This window comes from Lepus europaeus, unplaced genomic scaffold (assembly GCF_033115175.1).
Source record: "Lepus europaeus isolate LE1 unplaced genomic scaffold, mLepTim1.pri SCAFFOLD_35, whole genome shotgun sequence".
Lineage (NCBI taxonomy): Eukaryota > Metazoa > Chordata > Mammalia > Lagomorpha > Leporidae > Lepus > Lepus europaeus.
In genome coordinates, this window is record NW_026909223.1 from 2,316,172 (window position 1) to 2,338,217 (window position 22,046).

The window sequence follows — 22,046 nt, forward strand, 5'->3', positions numbered from 1 at the left end:
TAGTTTTGGAGAATAGCAAAGTAATTTCTTAGGCAAGTGTATGAAATGTCATCTACACCAACACAAATATCACGTTTCTTTGCAGCAATTGCTGTAGTTTTCTCCCTAGACAGCACGAATGTGTTGAGTTTGTGTCTCCATGTGGAACTAATTACTGCTTCCCAGCACCAAAGAAAATATTCCCTGCTTAAATTCATTCAAAACCATAAACTCCATTGATAATGTCAAAAAACACAAAGCAGAGCCTGTAGCAAGATCTAGGATTGAGTTAGCCATAACACAGAGGATATTTGTGGTTTCGTTCAGTCATTTCCATTCAACCTGTTGTGGAACTGGTAGGCAATGGACTCAGAAAATCACCCTCAAACTGGTTTTGGAGAAAAGCAAACTCTTTTTCTTGGCCAAGTGCCTAAAAAGTCATGTTTCCGAATATAAATATCCTGTTTGTTTGCAATGATAGCTCTAGCTTACTGCGTAGAGAACACGAATGTGAAGACGTTTGGCCTGCATATGGAAGCACTTAGCATTTCCAGCACAAAACAGAATTTCTTCTACTGAAATTCATTCTAAAACGTAAAGTCCATTGATAATATCAAGAAAACACAAACACAGTGGTTGTAGCAAGATCTGGGATTGAGTTAGCCACAACACAAGAGGATATTTCTGGTTTCATCCAGGCATATCCGGGCAAAGTGCTGTGGAACTGGTATGCAATGGACTCAGATAATCACAGTCAAACTGGTTTTGGAGAATAGCAAAGTATTTTCTTAGGCAAGTGCATAAAATGTCATCTACACCAACACAAATATCATGTTTCTTTGCAGCAATTGCTGTAGTTTTCTCCCTAGACAGCACGAATGTGTTGAGTTTGTGTCTCCCTGTGGAACTAATTAGTGTTTCCCAGCAGCAAAGAAAATATTCCCTGCTTAAATTCATTCAAAACCATAAAGTCCATTGATAATATCAAAAACACAAAGCAGAGCCTGTAGCAAGATCTGGGATTGAGTTAGCCACAACACATGAGGATATTTCTGGTTTCATCCAGGCATATCTGGACAAAGTGCTGTGGAACTGGTATGCAATGGACTCAGAAAATCACAGTCAAACTGGTTTTGGAGAATAGCAAAGTAATTTCTTAGGCAAGTGTATAAAATGTCATCTACACCAACACAAATATCATGTTTCTTTGCAGCAATTGCTGTAGTTTTCTGCCTAGAAAAAACAAATGAATGAGTTTGTGTCTCCATGTGGAACTAATTAGTGTTTTCCAGCAGCAAAGAAAATATTTCCTACTTAAATTCATTCAAAACCGTAAAGTCCATTGATAATATCAAAAAACACAAAGCAGAGCCTGTAGCAAGATCTGGGATTGAGTTTGCCATAACACAAGATGATATTTCTGGTTTCATTCAGTCATTTCTAGACAAATTGTAGTGGAACTGGTATGCAATGGACTCAGAAAATCACCCTCAAACTGGTTTTGGAGAAAAGCAAACTCTTTTCCTTGGCCAAGTGGATAAAAAGTCATGTTTGCAAATATAAATATCCTGTTTGTTTGCAATGATAATAGCTCTAACTTTCTGCATAGAAAACACAAATGTGAACATGTTCGGCCTGCATATGGAAGCACTTAGCATTTCCAGCACAAAACAAAATTTCCTTTATTGAAATTCATTCTAAAACGTAAAGTCCATTGATAATATCCAAAAAACACAAACACACAGGTTGTAGCAAGATCTGGGATTGAGTTAGCCACAACACAAGAGGATATTTCTGGTTTCATCCAGGCATATCCGGACAAAGTGCTGTGGAACTGGTATGCAATGGACTCAGAAAATCACCCTCAAACTAGTTTTGGAGAATAGCAAAGTAATTTCTTAGGCAAGTGTATAAAATGTCATCTACACCAACACAAATATCACGTTTCTTTGCAGCAATTGCTGTAGTTTTCTCCCTAGACAGCACGAATGTGTTGAGTTTGTGTCTCCATGTGGAACTAATTACTGCTTTCCAGCACCAAAGAAAATATTCCCTGCTTAAATTCATTCAAAACCATAAACTCCATTGATAATGTCAAAAAACACAAAGCAGAGCCTGTAGCAAGATCTAGGATTGAGTTAGCCATAACACAGAGGATATTTGTGGTTTCGTTCAGTCATTTCCATTCAACCTGTTGTGGAACTGGTAGGCAATGGACTCAGAAAATCACCCTCAAACTGGTTTTGGAGAAAAGCAAACCCTTTTTCTTGGCCAAGCGCCTAAAAAGTCATGTTTACGAATATAAATATCCTGTTTGTTTGCAATGATAGCTCTAGCTTACTGCGTAGAGAACACGAATGTGAAGACGTTTGGCCTGCATATGGAAGCACTTAGCATTTCCAGCACAAAACAGAATTTCTTCTACTGAAATTCATTCTAAAACGTAAAGTCCATTGATAATATCAAGAAAACACAAACACAGTGGTTGTAGCAAGATCTGGGATTGAGTTAGCCAGAACACAAGAGGATATTTCTGGTTTCATCCAGGCATATCCGGGCAAAGTGCTGTGGAACTGGTATGCAATGGACTCAGATAATCACAGTCAAACTGGTTTTGGAGAATAGCAAAGTATTTTCTTAGGCAAGTGCATAAAATGTCATCTACACCAACACAAATATCACGTTTCTTTGCAGCAATTGCTGTAGTTTTCTCCCTAGACAGCACGAATGTGTTGAGTTTGTGTCTCCATGTGGAACTAATTACTGCTTCCCAGCACCAAAGAAAATATTCCCTGCTTAAATTCATTCAAAACCATAAACTCCATTGATAATATCAAAAACACAAAGCAGAGCCTGTAGCAAGATCTGGGATTGAGTTAGCCACAACACATGAGGATATTTCTGGTTTCATCCAGGCATATCCGGACAAAGTGCTGTGGAACTGGTATGCAATGGACTCAGAAAATCACAGTCAAACTGGTTTTGGAGAATAGCAAAGTATTTTCTTAGGCAAGTGCATAAAATGTCATCTACACCAACACAAATATCATGTTTCTTTGCAGCAATTGCTGTAGTTTTCTCCCTAGACAGCACGAATGTGTTGAGTTTGTGTCTCCCTGTGGAACTAATTAGTGTTTCCCAGCAGCAAAGAAAATATTCCCTGCTTAAATTCATTCAAAACCATAAAGTCCATTGATAATATCAAAAACACAAAGCAGAGCCTGTAGCAAGATCTGGGATTGAGTTAGCCACAACACATGAGGATATTTCTGGTTTCATCCAGGCATATCTGGACAAAGTGCTGTGGAACTGGTATGCAATGGACTCAGAAAATCACAGTCAAACTGGTTTTGGAGAATAGCAAAGTAATTTCTTAGGCAAGTGTATAAAATGTCATCTACACCAACACAAATATCATGTTTCTTTGCAGCAATTGCTGTAGTTTTCTGCCTAGAAAAAACAAATGAATGAGTTTGTGTCTCCATGTGGAACTAATTAGTGTTTTCCAGCAGCAAAGAAAATATTTCCTACTTAAATTCATTCAAAACCGTAAAGTCCATTGATAATATCAAAAAACACAAAGCAGAGCCTGTAGCAAGATCTGGGATTGAGTTTGCCATAACACAAGATGATATTTCTGGTTTCATTCAGTCATTTCTAGACAAAGTGCTGTGGAACTGGTATGCAATGGACTCAGAAAATCACCCTCAAACTGGTTTTGGAGAAAAGCAAACTCTTTTCCTTGGCCAAGTGGATAAAAAGTCATGTTTGCAAATATAAATATCCTGTTTGTTTGCAATGATAATAGCTCTAACTTTCTGCATAGAAAACACAAATGTGAACATGTTCGGCCTGCATATGGAAGCACTTAGCATTTCCAGCACAAAACAAAATTTCCTTTATTGAAATTCATTCTAAAACGTAAAGTCCATTGATAATATCCAGAAAACACAAACACACAGGTTGTAGCAAGATCTGGGATTGAGTTAGCCACAACACAAGAGGATATTTCTGGTTTCATCCAGGCATATCCGGACAAAGTGCTGTGGAACTGGTATGCAATGGACTCAGAAAATCACCCTCAAACTAGTTTTGGAGAATAGCAAAGTAATTTCTTAGGCAAGTGTATAAAATGTCATCTACACCAACACAAATATCACGTTTCTTTGCAGCAATTGCTGTAGTTTTCTCCCTAGACAGCACGAATGTGTTGAGTTTGTGTCTCCATGTGGAACTAATTACTGCTTCCCAGCACCAAAGAAAATATTCCCTGCTTAAATTCATTCAAAACCATAAACTCCATTGATAATGTCAAAAAACACAAAGCAGAGCCTGTAGCAAGATCTAGGATTGAGTTAGCCATAACACAGAGGATATTTGTGGTTTCGTTCAGTCATTTCCATTCAACCTGTTGTGGAACTGGTAGGCAATGGACTCAGAAAATCACCCTCAAACTGGTTTTGGAGAAAAGCAAACCCTTTTTCTTGGCCAAGCGCCTAAAAAGTCATGTTTACGAATATAAATATCCTGTTTGTTTGCAATGATAGCTCTAGCTTACTGCGTAGAGAACACGAATGTGAAGACGTTTGGCCTGCATATGGAAGCACTTAGCATTTCCAGCACAAAACAGAATTTCTTCTACTGAAATTCATTCTAAAACGTAAAGTCCATTGATAATATCAAGAAAACACAAACACAGTGGTTGTAGCAAGATCTGGGATTGAGTTAGCCAGAACACAAGAGGATATTTCTGGTTTCATCCAGGCATATCCGGGCAAAGTGCTGTGGAACTGGTATGCAATGGACTCAGATAATCACAGTCAAACTGGTTTTGGAGAATAGCAAAGTATTTTCTTAGGCAAGTGCATAAAATGTCATCTACACCAACACAAATATCACGTTTCTTTGCAGCAATTGCTGTAGTTTTCTCCCTAGACAGCACGAATGTGTTGAGTTTGTGTCTCCATGTGGAACTAATTACTGCTTCCCAGCACCAAAGAAAATATTCCCTGCTTAAATTCATTCAAAACCATAAACTCCATTGATAATATCAAAAACACAAAGCAGAGCCTGTAGCAAGATCTGGGATTGAGTTAGCCACAACACATGAGGATATTTCTGGTTTCATCCAGGCATATCCGGACAAAGTGCTGTGGAACTGGTATGCAATGGACTCAGAAAATCACAGTCAAACTGGTTTTGGAGAATAGCAAAGTAATTTCTTAGGCAAGTGTATAAAATGTCATCTACACCAACACAAATATCATGTTTCTTTGCAGCAATTGCTGTAGTTTTCTGCCTAGAAAAAACGAATGAATGCGTTTGTGTCTCCATGTGGAACTAATTAGTGTTTTCCAGCAGCAAAGAAAATATTCCCTACTTAAATTCATTCAAAACCGTAAAGTCCATTGATAATATACAAAAAACACAAAGCAGAGCCTGTAGCAAGATCTGGGATTGAGTTTGCCATAACACAAGATGATATTTCTGGTTTCATTCAGTCATTTCTAGACAAATTGTAGTGGAACTGGTATGCAATGGACTCAGAAAATCACCCTCAAACTGGTTTTGGAGAAAAGCAAACTCTTTTCCTTGGCCAAGTGGATAAAAAGTCATGTTTGCAAATAGAAATGTTCTGTTTGTTTGCAATGATAATAGCTCTAACTTTCTGCATAGAAAACACAAATGTGAACATGTTCGGCCTGCATATGGAAGCACTTAGCATTTCCAGCACAAAACAAAATTTCCTTTAATGAAATTCATTCTCAAATGTAAAGTCCATTGATAATATCCAGAAAACACAAACACACAGGTTGTAGCAAGATCTGGGATTGAGTTAGCCACAACACAAGAGGATATTTCTGGTTTCATCCAGGCATATCCGGACAAAGTGCTGTGGAACTGGTATGCAATGGACTCAGAAAATCACCCTCAAACTAGTTTTGGAGAATAGCAAAGTAATTTCTTAGGCAAGTGTATAAAATGTCATCTACACCAACACAAATATCACGTTTCTTTGCAGCAATTGCTGTAGTTTTCTCCCTAGACAGCACGAATGTGTTGAGTTTGTGTCTCCATGTGGAACTAATTACTGCTTCCCAGCACCAAAGAAAATATTCCCTGCTTAAATTCATTCAAAACCATAAACTCCATTGATAATGTCAAAAAACACAAAGCAGAGCCTGTAGCAAGATCTAGGATTGAGTTAGCCATAACACAGAGGATATTTGTGGTTTCGTTCAGTCATTTCCATTCAACCTGTTGTGGAACTGGTAGGCAATGGACTCAGAAAATCACCCTCAAACTGGTTTTGGAGAAAAGCAAACTCTTTTTCTTGGCCAAGTGCCTAAAAAGTCATGTTTCCGAATATAAATATCCTGTTTGTTTGCAATGATAGCTCTAGCTTACTGCGTAGAGAACACGAATGTGAAGACGTTTGGCCTGCATATGGAAGCACTTAGCATTTCCAGCACAAAACAGAATTTCTTCTACTGAAATTCATTCTAAAACGTAAAGTCCATTGATAATATCAAGAAAACACAAACACAGTGGTTGTAGCAAGATCTGGGATTGAGTTAGCCACAACACAAGAGGATATTTCTGGTTTCATCCAGGCATATCCGGGCAAAGTGCTGTGGAACTGGTATGCAATGGACTCAGATAATCACAGTCAAACTGGTTTTGGAGAATAGCAAAGTATTTTCTTAGGCAAGTGCATAAAATGTCATCTACACCAACACAAATATCATGTTTCTTTGCAGCAATTGCTGTAGTTTTCTCCCTAGACAGCACGAATGTGTTGAGTTTGTGTCTCCCTGTGGAACTAATTAGTGTTTCCCAGCAGCAAAGAAAATATTCCCTGCTTAAATTCATTCAAAACCATAAAGTCCATTGATAATATCAAAAACACAAAGCAGAGCCTGTAGCAAGATCTGGGATTGAGTTAGCCACAACACATGAGGATATTTCTGGTTTCATCCAGGCATATCTGGACAAAGTGCTGTGGAACTGGTATGCAATGGACTCAGAAAATCACAGTCAAACTGGTTTTGGAGAATAGCAAAGTAATTTCTTAGGCAAGTGTATAAAATGTCATCTACACCAACACAAATATCATGTTTCTTTGCAGCAATTGCTGTAGTTTTCTGCCTAGAAAAAACAAATGAATGAGTTTGTGTCTCCATGTGGAACTAATTAGTGTTTTCCAGCAGCAAAGAAAATATTTCCTACTTAAATTCATTCAAAACCGTAAAGTCCATTGATAATATACAAAAAACACAAAGCAGAGCCTGTAGCAAGATCTGGGATTGAGTTTGCCATAACACAAGATGATATTTCTGGTTTCATTCAGTCATTTCTAGACAAAGTGCTGTGGAACTGGTATGCAATGGACTCAGAAAATCACCCTCAAACTGGTTTTGGAGAAAAGCAAACTCTTTTCCTTGGCCAAGTGGATAAAAAGTCATGTTTGCAAATATAAATATCCTGTTTGTTTGCAATGATAATAGCTCTAACTTTCTGCATAGAAAACACAAATGTGAACATGTTCGGCCTGCATATGGAAGCACTTAGCATTTCCAGCACAAAACAAAATTTCCTTTATTGAAATTCATTCTAAAACGTAAAGTCCATTGATAATATCCAGAAAACACAAACACACAGGTTGTAGCAAGATCTGGGATTGAGTTAGCCACAACACAAGAGGATATTTCTGGTTTCATCCAGGCATATCCGGACAAAGTGCTGTGGAACTGGTATGCAATGGACTCAGAAAATCACCCTCAAACTAGTTTTGGAGAATAGCAAAGTAATTTCTTAGGCAAGTGTATAAAATGTCATCTACACCAACACAAATATCACGTTTCTTTGCAGCAATTGCTGTAGTTTTCTCCCTAGACAGCACGAATGTGTTGAGTTTGTGTCTCCATGTGGAACTAATTACTGCTTCCCAGCACCAAAGAAAATATTCCCTGCTTAAATTCATTCAAAACCATAAACTCCATTGATAATGTCAAAAAACACAAAGCAGAGCCTGTAGCAAGATCTAGGATTGAGTTAGCCATAACACAGAGGATATTTGTGGTTTCGTTCAGTCATTTCCATTCAACCTGTTGTGGAACTGGTAGGCAATGGACTCAGAAAATCACCCTCAAACTGGTTTTGGAGAAAAGCAAACCCTTTTTCTTGGCCAAGCGCCTAAAAAGTCATGTTTACGAATATAAATATCCTGTTTGTTTGCAATGATAGCTCTAGCTTACTGCGTAGAGAACACGAATGTGAAGACGTTTGGCCTGCATATGGAAGCACTTAGCATTTCCAGGACAAAACAGAATTTCTTCTACTGAAATTCATTCTAAAACGTAAAGTCCATTGATAATATCAAGAAAACACAAACACAGTGGTTGTAGCAAGATCTGGGATTGAGTTAGCCAGAACACAAGAGGATATTTCTGGTTTCATCCAGGCATATCCGGGCAAAGTGCTGTGGAACTGGTATGCAATGGACTCAGATAATCACAGTCAAACTGGTTTTGGAGAATAGCAAAGTATTTTCTTAGGCAAGTGCATAAAATGTCATCTACACCAACACAAATATCACGTTTCTTTGCAGCAATTGCTGTAGTTTTCTCCCTAGACAGCACGAATGTGTTGAGTTTGTGTCTCCATGTGGAACTAATTACTGCTTCCCAGCACCAAAGAAAATATTCCCTGCTTAAATTCATTCAAAACCATAAAGTCCATTGATAATATCAAAAACACAAAGCAGAGCCTGTAGCAAGATCTGGGATTGAGTTAGCCACAACACATGAGGATATTTCTGGTTTCATCCAGGCATATCCGGACAAAGTGCTGTGGAACTGGTATGCAATGGACTCAGAAAATCACAGTCAAACTGGTTTTGGAGAATAGCAAAGTAATTTCTTAGGCAAGTGTATAAAATGTCATCTACACCAACACAAATATCATGTTTCTTTGCAGCAATTGCTGTAGTTTTCTGCCTAGAAAAAACGAATGAATGCGTTTGTGTCTCCATGTGGAACTAATTAGTGTTTTCCAGCAGCAAAGAAAATATTCCCTACTTAAATTCATTCAAAACCGTAAAGTCCATTGATAATATACAAAAAACACAAAGCAGAGCCTGTAGCAAGATCTGGGATTGAGTTTGCCATAACACAAGATGATATTTCTGGTTTCATTCAGTCATTTCTAGACAAATTGTAGTGGAACTGGTATGCAATGGACTCAGAAAATCACCCTCAAACTGGTTTTGGAGAAAAGCAAACTCTTTTCCTTGGCCAAGTGGATAAAAAGTCATGTTTGCAAATAGAAATGTTCTGTTTGTTTGCAATGATAATAGCTCTAACTTTCTGCATAGAAAACACAAATGTGAACATGTTCGGCCTGCATATGGAAGCACTTAGCATTTCCAGCACAAAACAAAATTTCCTTTAATGAAATTCATTCTAAAACGTAAAGTCCATTGATAATATCCAGAAAACACAAACACACAGGTTGTAGCAAGATCTGGGATTGAGTTAGCCACAACACAAGAGGATATTTCTGGTTTCATCCAGGCATATCCGGACAAAGTGCTGTGGAACTGGTATGCAATGGACTCAGAAAATCACCCTCAAACTAGTTTTGGAGAATAGCAAAGTAATTTCTTAGGCAAGTGTATAAAATGTCATCTACACCAACACAAATATCACGTTTCTTTGCAGCAATTGCTGTAGTTTTCTCCCTAGACAGCACGAATGTGTTGAGTTTGTGTCTCCATGTGGAACTAATTACTGCTTCCCAGCACCAAAGAAAATATTCCCTGCTTAAATTCATTCAAAACCATAAACTCCATTGATAATGTCAAAAAACACAAAGCAGAGCCTGTAGCAAGATCTAGGATTGAGTTAGCCATAACACAGAGGATATTTGTGGTTTCGTTCAGTCATTTCCATTCAACCTGTTGTGGAACTGGTAGGCAATGGACTCAGAAAATCACCCTCAAACTGGTTTTGGAGAAAAGCAAACTCTTTTTCTTGGCCAAGTGCCTAAAAAGTCATGTTTCCGAATATAAATATCCTGTTTGTTTGCAATGATAGCTCTAGCTTACTGCGTAGAGAACACGAATGTGAAGACGTTTGGCCTGCATATGGAAGCACTTAGCATTTCCAGCACAAAACAGAATTTCTTCTACTGAAATTCATTCTAAAAAGTAAAGTCCATTGATAATATCAAGAAAACACAAACACAGTGGTTGTAGCAAGATCTGGGATTGAGTTAGCCACAATACAAGAGGATATTTCTGGTTTCATCCAGGCATATCCGGGCAAAGTGCTGTGGAACTGGTATGCAATGGACTCAGATAATCACAGTCAAACTGGTTTTGGAGAATAGCAAAGTATTTTCTTAGGCAAGTGCATAAAATGTCATCTACACCAACACAAATATCATGTTTCTTTGCAGCAATTGCTGTAGTTTTCTCCCTAGACAGCACGAATGTGTTGAGTTTGTGTCTCCATGTGGAACAAATTACTGCTTCCCAGCACCAAAAAAATATTCCCTGCTTAAATTCATTCAAAACCATAAAGTCCATTGATAATATCACAAACACAAAGCAGAGCCTGTAGCAAGATCTGGGATTGAGTTAGCCACAACACATGAGGATATTTCTGGTTTCATCCAGGCATATCGGGACAAAGTGCTGTGGAACTGGTATGCAATGGACTCAGAAAATCACAGTCAAACTGGTTTTGGAGAATAGCAAAGTAATTTCTTAGGCAAGTGTATAAAATGTCATCTACACCAACACAAATATCATGTTTCTTTGCAGCAATTGCTGTAGTTTTCTGCCTAGAAAAAACGAATGAATGAGTTTGTGTCTCCATGTGGAACTAATTAGTGTTTTCCAGCAGCAAAGAAAATATTCCCTACTTAAATTCATTCAAAACCGTAAAGTCCATTGATAATATCAAAAAACACAAAGCAGAGCCTCTAGCAAGATCTGGGATTGAGTTTGCCATAACACAAGATGATATTTCTGGTTTCATTCAGTCATTTCTAGACAAATTGTAGTGGAACTGGTATGCAATGGACTCAGAAAATCACCCTCAAACTGGTTTTGGAGAAAAGCAAACTCTTTTCCTTGGCCAAGTGGATAAAAAGTCATGTTTGCAAATAGAAATGTTCTGTTTGTTTGCAATGATAATAGCTCTAACTTTCTGCATAGAAAACACAAATGTGAACATGTTCGGCCTGCATATGGAAGCACTTAGCATTTCCAGCACAAAACAAAATTTCCTTTAATGAAATTCATTCTAAAACGTAAAGTCCATTGATAATATCCAGAAAACACAAACACACAGGTTGTAGCAAGATCTGGGATTGAGTTAGCCACAACACAAGAGGATATTTCTGGTTTCATCCAGGCATATCCGGACAAAGTGCTGTGGAACTGGTATGCAATGGACTCAGAAAATCACCCTCAAACTAGTTTTGGAGAATAGCAAAGTAATTTCTTAGGCAAGTGTATGAAATGTCATCTACACCAACACAAATATCACGTTTCTTTGCAGCAATTGCTGTAGTTTTCTCCCTAGACAGCACGAATGTGTTGAGTTTGTGTCTCCATGTGGAACTAATTACTGCTTCCCAGCACCAAAGAAAATATTCCCTGCTTAAATTCATTCAAAACCATAAACTCCATTGATAATGTCAAAAAACACAAAGCAGAGCCTGTAGCAAGATCTAGGATTGAGTTAGCCATAACACAGAGGATATTTGTGGTTTCGTTCAGTCATTTCCATTCAACCTGTTGTGGAACTGGTAGGCAATGGACTCAGAAAATCACCCTCAAACTGGTTTTGGAGAAAAGCAAACTCTTTTTCTTGGCCAAGTGCCTAAAAAGTCATGTTTCCGAATATAAATATCCTGTTTGTTTGCAATGATAGCTCTAGCTTACTGCGTAGAGAACACGAATGTGAAGACGTTTGGCCTGCATATGGAAGCACTTAGCATTTCCAGCACAAAACAGAATTTCTTCTACTGAAATTCATTCTAAAACGTAAAGTCCATTGATAATATCAAGAAAACACAAACACAGTGGTTGTAGCAAGATCTGGGATTGAGTTAGCCAGAACACAAGAGGATATTTCTGGTTTCATCCAGGCATATCCGGACAAAGTGCTGTGGAACTGGTATGCAATGGACTCAGATAATCACAGTCAAACTGGTTTTGGAGAATAGCAAAGTAAAGTATTTTCTTAGGCAAGTGCATAAAATGTCATCTACACCAACACAAATATCATGTTTCTTTGCAGCAATTGCTGTAGTTTTCTGCCAAAAAAAAAAAAAAAAACAAATGAATGAGTTTGTGTCTCCCTGTGGAACTAATTAGTGTTTCCCAGCAGCAAAGAAAATATTCCCTGCTTAAATTCATTCTAAACCGTAAAGTCCATTGATAATATCAAAAACACAAAGCAGAGCCTGTAGCAAGATCTGGGATTGAGTTAGCCACAACACATGAGGATATTTCTGGTTTCATCCAGGCATATCCGGGCAAAGTGCTGTGGAACTGGTATGCAATGGACTCAGAAAATCACAGTCAAACTGGTTTTGGAGAATAGCAAAGTAATTTCTTAGGCAAGTGTATAAAATGTCATCTACACCAACACAAATATCATGTTTCTTTGCAGCAATTGCTGTAGTTTTCTGCCTAGAAAAAACGAATGAATGAGTTTGTGTCTCCATGGGGAACTAATTAGTGTTTTCCAGCAGCAAAGAAAATATTCCCTACTTAAATTCATTCAAAACCGTAAAGTCCATTGATAATATCAAAAAACACAAAGCAGAGCCTGTAGCAAGATCTGGGATTGAGTTTGCCATAACACAAGATGATATTTCTGGTTTCATTCAGTCATTTCTAGACAAATTGTAGTGGAACTGGTATGCAATGGACTCAGAAAATCACCCTCAAACTGGTTTTGGAGAAAAGCAAACTCTTTTCCTTGGCCAAGTGGATAAAAAGTCATGTTTGCAAATATAAATGTCCTGTTTGTTTGCAATGATAATAGCTCTAACTTTCTGCATAGAAAACACAAATGTGAACATGTTCGGCCTGCATATGGAAGCACTTAGCATTTCCAGCACAAAACAAAATTTCCTTTAATGAAATTCATTCTCAAACGTAAAGTCCATTGATAATATCCAGAAAACACAAACACAGTGGTTGTAGCAAGATCTGGGATTGAGTTAGCCACAACACAAGAGGATATTTCTGGTTTCATCCAGGCATATCCGGACAAAGTGCTGTGGAACTGGTATGCAATGGACTCAGAAAATCACCGTCAAACTGGTTTTGGAGAATAGCAAAGTAATTTCTTAGGCAAGTGTATAAAATGTCATCTACACCAACACAAATATCACGTTTCTTTGCAGCAATTGCTGTAGTTTTCTCCCTAGACAGCACGAATGTGTTGAGTTTGTGTCTCCATGTGGAACTAATTACTGCTTCCCAGCACCAAAGAAAATATTCCCTGCTTAAATTCATTCAAAACCATAAACTCCATTGATAATGTCAAAAAACACAAAGCAGAGCCTGTAGCAAGATCTAGGATTGAGTTAGCCATAACACAGAGGATATTTGTGGTTTCGTTCAGTCATTTCCATTCAACCTGTTGTGGAACTGGTAGGCAATGGACTCAGAAAATCACCCTCAAACTGGTTTTGGAGAAAAGCAAACTCTTTTTCTTGGCCAAGTGCCTAAAAAGTCATGTTTCCGAATATAAATATCCTGTTTGTTTGCAATGATAGCTCTAGCTTACTGCGTAGAGAACACGAATGTGAAGACGTTTGGCCTGCATATGGAAGCACTTAGCATTTCCAGCACAAAACAGAATTTCTTCTACTGAAATTCATTCTAAAACGTAAAGTCCATTGATAATATCAAGAAAACACAAACACAGTGGTTGTAGCAAGATCTGGGATTGAGTTAGCCACAACACAAGAGGATATTTCTGGTTTCATCCAGGCATATCCGGACAAAGGGCTGTGGAACTGGTATGCAATGGACTCAGATAATCACAGTCAAACTGGTTTTGGAGAATAGCAAAGTAAAGTATTTTCTTAGGCAAGTGCATAAAATGTCATCTACACCAACACAAATATCATGTTTCTTTGCAGCAATTGCTGTAGTTTTCTGCCAAAAAAAAAAAAAAAACAAATGAATGAGTTTGTGTCTCCCTGTGGAACTAATTAGTGTTTCCCATGAGCAAAGAAAATATTCCCTGCTTAAATTCATTCAAAACCATAAAGTCCATTGATAATATCACAAACACAAAGCAGAGCCTGTAGCAAGATCTGGGATTGAGTTAGCCACAACACATGAGGATATTTCTGGTTTCATCCAGGCATATCGGGACAAAGTGCTGTGGAACTGGTATGCAATGGACTCAGAAAATCACAGTGAAACTGGTTTTGGAGAATAGCAAAGTAATTTCTTAGGCAAGTGTATAAAATGTCATCTACACCAACACAAATATCATGTTTCTTTGCAGCAATTGCTGTAGTTTTCTGCCTAGAAAAAACGAATGAATGAGTTTGTGTCTCTATGTGGAACTAATTAGTGTTTTCCAGCAGCAAAGAAAATATTCCCTACTTAAATTCATTCAAAACCGTAAAGTCCATTGATAATATCAAAAAACACAAAGCAGAGCCTGTAGCAAGATCTGGGATTGAGTTTGCCATAACACAAGATGATATTTCTGTTTTCATTCAGTCATTTCTAGACAAATTGTAGTGGAACTGGTATGCAATGGACTCAGAAAATCACCCTCAAACTGGTTTTGGAGAAAAGCAAACTCTTTTCCTTGGCCAAGTGGATAAAAAGTCATGTTTGCAAATATAAATGTCCTGTTTGTTTGCAATGGTAATAGCTCTAACTTTCTGCATAGAAAACACAAATGTGAACATGTTCGGCCTGCATATGGAAGCACTTAGCATTTCCAGCACAAAACAAAATTTCCTTTAATGAAATTCATTCTAAAACGTAAAGTCCATTGATAATATCCAGAAAACACAAACACACAGGTTGTAGCAAGATCTGGGATTGAGTTAGCCACAACACAAGAGGATATTTCTGGTTTCATCCAGGCATATCCGGACAAAGTGCTGTGGAACTGGTATGCAATGGACTCAGAAAATCACCGTCAAACTGGTTTTGGAGAATAGCAAAGTAATTTCTTAGGCAAGTGTATAAAATGTCATCTACACCAACACAAATATCACGTTTCTTTGCAGCAATTGCTGTAGTTTTCTCCCTAGACAGCACGAATGTGTTGAGTTTGTGTCTCCATGTGGAACTAATTACTGCTTCCCAGCACCAAAGAAAATATTCCCTGCTTAAATTCATTCAAAACCATAAACTCCATTGATAATGTCAAAAAACACAAAGCAGAGCCTGTAGCAAGATCTAGGATTGAGTTAGCCATAACACAGTGGATATTTGTGGTTTTGTTCAGTCATTTCCATTCAACCTGTTGTGGAACTGGTAGGCAATGGACTCAGAAAATCACCCTCAAACTGGTTTTGGAGAAAAGCAAACTCTTTTTCTTGGCCAAGTGCCTAAAAAGTCATGTTTCCGAATATAAATATCCTGTTTGTTTGCAATGATAGCTCTAGCTTACTGCGTAGAGAACACGAATGTGAAGACGTTTGGCCTGCATATGGAAGCACTTAGCATTTCCAGCACAAAACAGAATTTCTTCTACTGAAATTCATTCTAAAACGTAAAGTCCATTGATAATATCAAGAAAACACAAACACAGTGGTTGTAGCAAGATCTGGGATTGAGTTAGCCACAACACAAGAGGATATTTCTGGTTTCATCCAGGCATATCCGGACAAAGTGCTGTGGAACTGGTATGCAATGGACTCAGATAATCACAGTCAAACTGGTTTTGGAGAATAGCAAAGCAAAGTATTTTCTTAGGCAAGTGCATAAAATGTCATCTACACCAACACAAATATCATGTTTCTTTGCAGCAATTGCTGTAGTTTTCTGCCAAAAAAAAAAAAAAAAACAAATGAATGATTTTGTGTCTCCATGTGGAACTAATTAGTGTTTTCCAGCAGCAAAGAAAATATTCCCTGCTTAAATTCATTCAAAACCGTAAAGTCCATTGATAATATCAAAAAACACAAAGCAGAGCCTCTAGCAAGATCTGGGATTGAGTTTGCCATAACACAAGATGATATTTCTGGTTTCATTCAGTCATTTCTAGACAAATTGTAGTGGAACTGGTATGCAATGGACTCAGAAAATCACCCTCAAACTGGTTTTGGAGAAAAGCAAACTCTTTTCCTTGGCCAAGTGGATAAAAAGTCATGTTTGCAAATAGAAATGTCCTGTTTGTTTGCAATGATAATAGCTCTAACTTTCTGCATAGAAAACACAAATGTGAACATGTTCGGCCTGCATATGGAAGCACTTAGCATTTCCAGCACAAAACAAAATTTCCTTTAATGAAATTCATTCTCAAACGTAAAGTCCATTGATAATATCCAGAAAACACAAACACACAGGTTGTAGCAAGATCTGGGATTGAGTTAGCCACAACACAAGAGGATATTTCTGGTTTCATCCAGGCATATCCGGACAAAGTGCTGTGGAACTGGTATGCAATGGACTCAGAAAATCACCCTCAAACTAGTTTTGGAGAATAGCAAAGTAATTTCTTAGGCAAGTGTATAAAATGTCATCTACACCAACACAAATATCACGTTTCTTTGCAGCAATTGCTGTAGTTTTCTCCCTAGACAGCACGAATGTGTTGAGTTTGTGTCTCCATGTGGAACTAATTACTGCTTCCCAGCACCAAAGAAAATATTCCCTGCTTAAATTCATTCAAAACCATAAACTCCATTGATAATGTCAAAAAACACAAAGCAGAGCCTGTAGCAAGATCTAGGATTGAGTTAGCCATAACACAGAGGATATTTGTGGTTTCGTTCAGTCATTTCCATTCAACCTGTTGTGGAACTGGTAGGCAATGGACTCAGAAAATCACCCTCAAACTGGTTTTGGAGAAAAGCAAACTCTTTTTCTTGGCCAAGTGCCTAAAAAGTCATGTTTCTGAATATAAATATCCTGTTTGTTTGCAATGATAGCTCTAGCTTACTGCGTAGAGAACACGAATGTGAAGACGTTTGGCCTGCATATGGAAGCACTTAGCATTTCCAGCACAAAACAGAATTTCTTCTACTTAAATTCATTCAAAACCGTAAAGTCCATTGATAATATCAAAAAACACAAAGCAGAGCCTGTAGCAAGATCTGGGATTGAGTTTGCCATAACACAAGATATTATTTCTGGTTTCATCCAGTGATATCCTGACAAAGTGGTGTGGAATTCGTATGCAATGGATCGAGTAAATCACAATAAAAATGGTTTTGGAGAAAAGCAAAGTCTTTTCGTTAGGCAAGTGTATAAAATGTCATCTATACAAACAGAAGTATCATGTTTGTTTGCCGCAGTTCCTCTAGATTTCTCCCTAGAAAATACGAATGTTCACAGCTGGTGTCTCCATGTGGAACCAATCAGTGTTTCTATGGTGCAAAATTAAATGTTCCATGAAAAAACACTCAAAACAATAAAGTCCATCGATAATATCGAGAAAACACAAACACAGAGGCTTTCACTATATTTTGGATTGAGTTACCAAAAAACAACAGGATATTTCTGGTTTCATACACTCATATCTGGACAAAGTTGTGTGGAATTCGTATGCAATGTACCGAGAAAATCACAGTAAAAATGGTTTTGGAGAAAAGCAAAGTCTTTTCGTTAGGCAAGTGTATAAAATGTCATCTATACACACAGAAGTATCATGTTTGTTTGCCGCAGTTCCTCTAGTTTCTCCCTAGAAAATATGAATGTGTAGAGCTGGTGTCTCCATGTGGAGTCAACTACTGTTTCCCAGCACAAAATTAAATGTTCTCTCATAAAAAACATTCAAAACAATAAAGTCTGTCGATAATATCCAGAAAACATTATCACAGAACCTGTAGCAATATCTGGGATTGAGTTAGCCAAAACACAACCGGATAATTCTGGTTTCATTCAGGCAGAGCCGGAAAAGTGGTGTGGAATTCGTATACATTGGACCGAGACAATGCCAGTATAAATGGTTTTGAAAAAAAGGAAAGTCTTTTCTTTAGGCAAATGTATAAAATGTCATCTATTCAAACAGAAATATCATGTTGTTTGCGCAGTTCCTCTAGCTTCTCCCTAGAAAATACGAATGTGTAGAGCTGGTGTCTCCATGTGGAATCAATTAGTGTTTGTATGGTACAAAATTAAGTGTTCCCTGATAAAAACATTCAAAAGAATAAAGTCATCTATAATATCCAGAAAAACAAACACTGAAGCTGTACCAATATCTGGGATATAGTTAGCCAAAACACAACCGGATATTTCTGGTTTCATTCAGGCATATCCGGACAAAGTGGTATTGAATTCATATACAATGGATTGAGAAAATCACAGTAAAAATCGTTTTGGAGAAAAGCAAAGTCTTTTCATTAGGCAAGTGCATAAAATGTATTCTATAAAACAGAAATGTCATGTTTCTTTGCCGCAGTTCCTCTAGCTTTCTCCCTAGAAAATACGAATGTGTAGAGCTGGTGTCTGCATGTGGAACCAATTAGTGTTTCTACGGTACAAAATTAAATGTTCCCTGATAAAAACATTCAAAACAATAAAGTCCATCAATAATATCTAGAAAACACAAACATAGATGCTTTCACAATATTTCGGATTGAGTTAGCCGAAACACAACCGGATATTTCTGGTTTCATTCAGTCATATCTGGACAAAGTGGTGTGGAATTCTCATGCAATGGACCAAGAAAATCACAGTAAAAATGGTTTTGGAGAAAAGTAAAGTCTTTGCCTTCGTCCAGTGAATAAAATGTCATGTAAACAAACAGAAATATCATCTTTGTTTGCCGCAGTTCCTCTGGCTTTCTACATAGAAAATATGAATATGTAGAGTTGGTGTCTCCGTGTGGAACCAATTAGTGTTTCCCAGCACAAAATTCAATGTTCCCTGATAAAAAAAACATTCAAATAATAAATCCGTGGATAATATCCGAAAACAGAAACACAGAGCATGTAAAATTATCTGGGATAGAGTTAGTCGAAAAACAACCGGATACTTCTAGTTTCATCCAGTCAGATCCGGACAAAGTGGTGTATAATACGTATGCAATGGACCAGAAAATCACAGTAAAACGGTTTTAGAGAAAAGCAAAGTCTTTTTTTTAGGCAAGTACATAAAATGTCAGCTATACAAACAGAAATATCCTGTTAGTTTTCCGCAGTTCCCCTAGCTTTCTCCATAGAAAATCTGAATGTGTAGAGCTGCTGTCTCCATGTTGAGTCAACTAGAGTTTCCCAGCACAAAATTCAATGTTCCCTGATAAAAAACATTCAAAACAAAAAGTGCTTTGATAATATGCAGAAAACACAAACACAGAAGCTGTAGCAATATCTGGGATTGAGTTAGCCAAAATACAACCAGATATTTCGGGTTTCATTCAGTCATGTCTGGACAAAATGGTGTGGAATTCGAATGCAATGGCCGAGAAAATCACAGTAAAATGGTTTTAGAGAAAAGCAAAGTCTTTTCCTTCAGCTAGTGCATAAAATGTCAAGTATACAAACAGAAATATCATGTTTGTTTGCCGCTGTTTCTCTAGATTTCTCCCTAGAAAATATGAATGTTTAGAGCTGGTGTCTCCATGTGGAACCAATTACTGTTTCTACGGTACAAAATTAAATGTTCCATGATAAAAAACATTCAACACAAAAAGTCCGTTGATAATATCCAGAAACACAAACACAGAGGCTTTAGCAATATCTGGGATTGAGTCAGCCAAAACACAACCGGATATTTCTGGTTTCATCCAGGCATATCCGGAGAATGTGGTGAGGAAATCGTATGCAATGGACCGAGAAAATCACAGTAAAATGGTTTTGGAGAAAAGCAAATTCTTTTCTTTAGGGAAGTGCATAGAATGTCATGTATACAAAGATAAATATCATGTTTGTTTTCCGCAGTTCCTCTACCTTTCTCCCTAGAAAATATGAATGTGTAGAGCTGGTGTCTACATGTGAAACCAATTAGTGTGTTTCAGCACAAAATTAAATGTTCCCTGATAAAAAAACATTCAAAACAATAAAGTGCATCGATAATATCCAGAAAACACAAACACAGAGGATTTCACAATATTTCGGATTGAGTTAGCCAAAACACAACCAAATATTTCTGGTTTCATCCTGTCATATCCCGATAAAGTTCTGTGGGATTCGTCCATCGATAATATCTGGAAAACACATACACAGAGGCTGTCGAAATATCTGGGATTGTGTTAGCAAAAACACAACCGGATATCTCTGGTTTCATCCAGTCATATCCGGACAAAGTGGTGTGGAATTCGTATGAAATGGTTCCAGAAAATCAGAGTAAAAATGGTTTTGGAGAAAAGCAAAGTCTTCTCTTTAGGCAAGTGCATAAAATGTCATCTATACAAACAGAAATATCATCTTTGTTTGCTGCAGTTCCTCTATCTTTCTTCCTAGAAAATACGAATGTGTAGAGCTGGTGTATGCATGTGCTACCAATTAGCGTTTTTATGGTAGAAAAATAAATGTTCCCTGATAAAAACATTCAAAAGAATAAAGTCCATCGATAATATCCAGAAAACACAAACACAGAGCCTGTAGCAATATCTGGGATTGAGTTAGCCAAAACAAAACCGGATATTTCTGCTTTCATAAAGTCATATCCGGACAAACTGGTGTGGAATTCATATGCAATGGACCGAGGTAGTCACAGTAAAAATGGTTTTGGAGGAAAGCAATGTCTTTTCCTTCAACAAGTGCACAAAATGTCATCTATTCAAACAGAAATATCATGTTTGTTTGCCGCAGGTCCTCTAGCTTCCTCCCTTGAAAATATGAATGTGTAGAGCTGGTGTCTCCATGTGGAAACAATTAGTGTTTCCAAGCACAAAGTCAAATGTACCCTGATAAAAAACATTCAAAACAATAAAGTCCATCGATAATATCCAGAATACACCAACAAAGAGGCTGTTGCAACATATGGGATTGAGTTAGACAAAACACAACCGGATATTTCTGGATTCATCTAGTCCTATCATGAAAAAGTGCTGTGAAATTCGTATACAATGGACACACTCAATCACAGTTAAAATGCTTTTGGAGAAATTCAAAGTCTTTTCGTTAGGCAAGTGCATAAAATGTCATCTATACAAACAGAAATATCATGTTTGTTTGCCGCAGTTCCTCTAGCTTTCTCCCTAGAAAACAAGAATGTGTAGAGCTTGTGTCTCCATGTGGATCCAATTAGTTTTTCAAGCAAAAAGTTAAATGTTCACTGATAAAAAACATTCAAAACAATAAAGACCATCGATAATATCCAGAAAACACAAACACAGAGGCTGTCACAATATCAGGGATTGAGTTAGAAAAAACACAACCGGATATTTCTGGTTTCATCCAGGCATATCCGGACAAGTGATGTGGAATTCATATGCAATCGACCGAGAAAATCACTGTAAAAATGATTTTGAGAAAAGGAAAGTCTTTTCATTAGGAAAGTGCTTAAAATGTCACCTATACAAACAGAAATATCATGTTTGTTTGCCGCAGTTCCTCTTGCTTTCTCCATAGAAAATAAGAATGTGTAGAGCTGGTTTCTCTATGTTGAACCAACTATTGTTTCCCAGCACAAAATTAAATGTTCCCTGATAAAAAACAATCAAAACGATAAAGACCATCGATAATATCCAGAAAACACAAACACAGAGGCTGTCGCAATATGTGGACTTGAGTTAGCCAAAACACAACCGGATATTTCTGGTTTTATCCAGTCAAATAAGGACAAAGTGGTGTGGAATTCATATGCAACAGCCCGGGAACATCACAATAAAAATGGTTTTGGAGAAAAGCGAGTCTTTTCATTAGGCAAGTGCATAAAATATCACCTATAC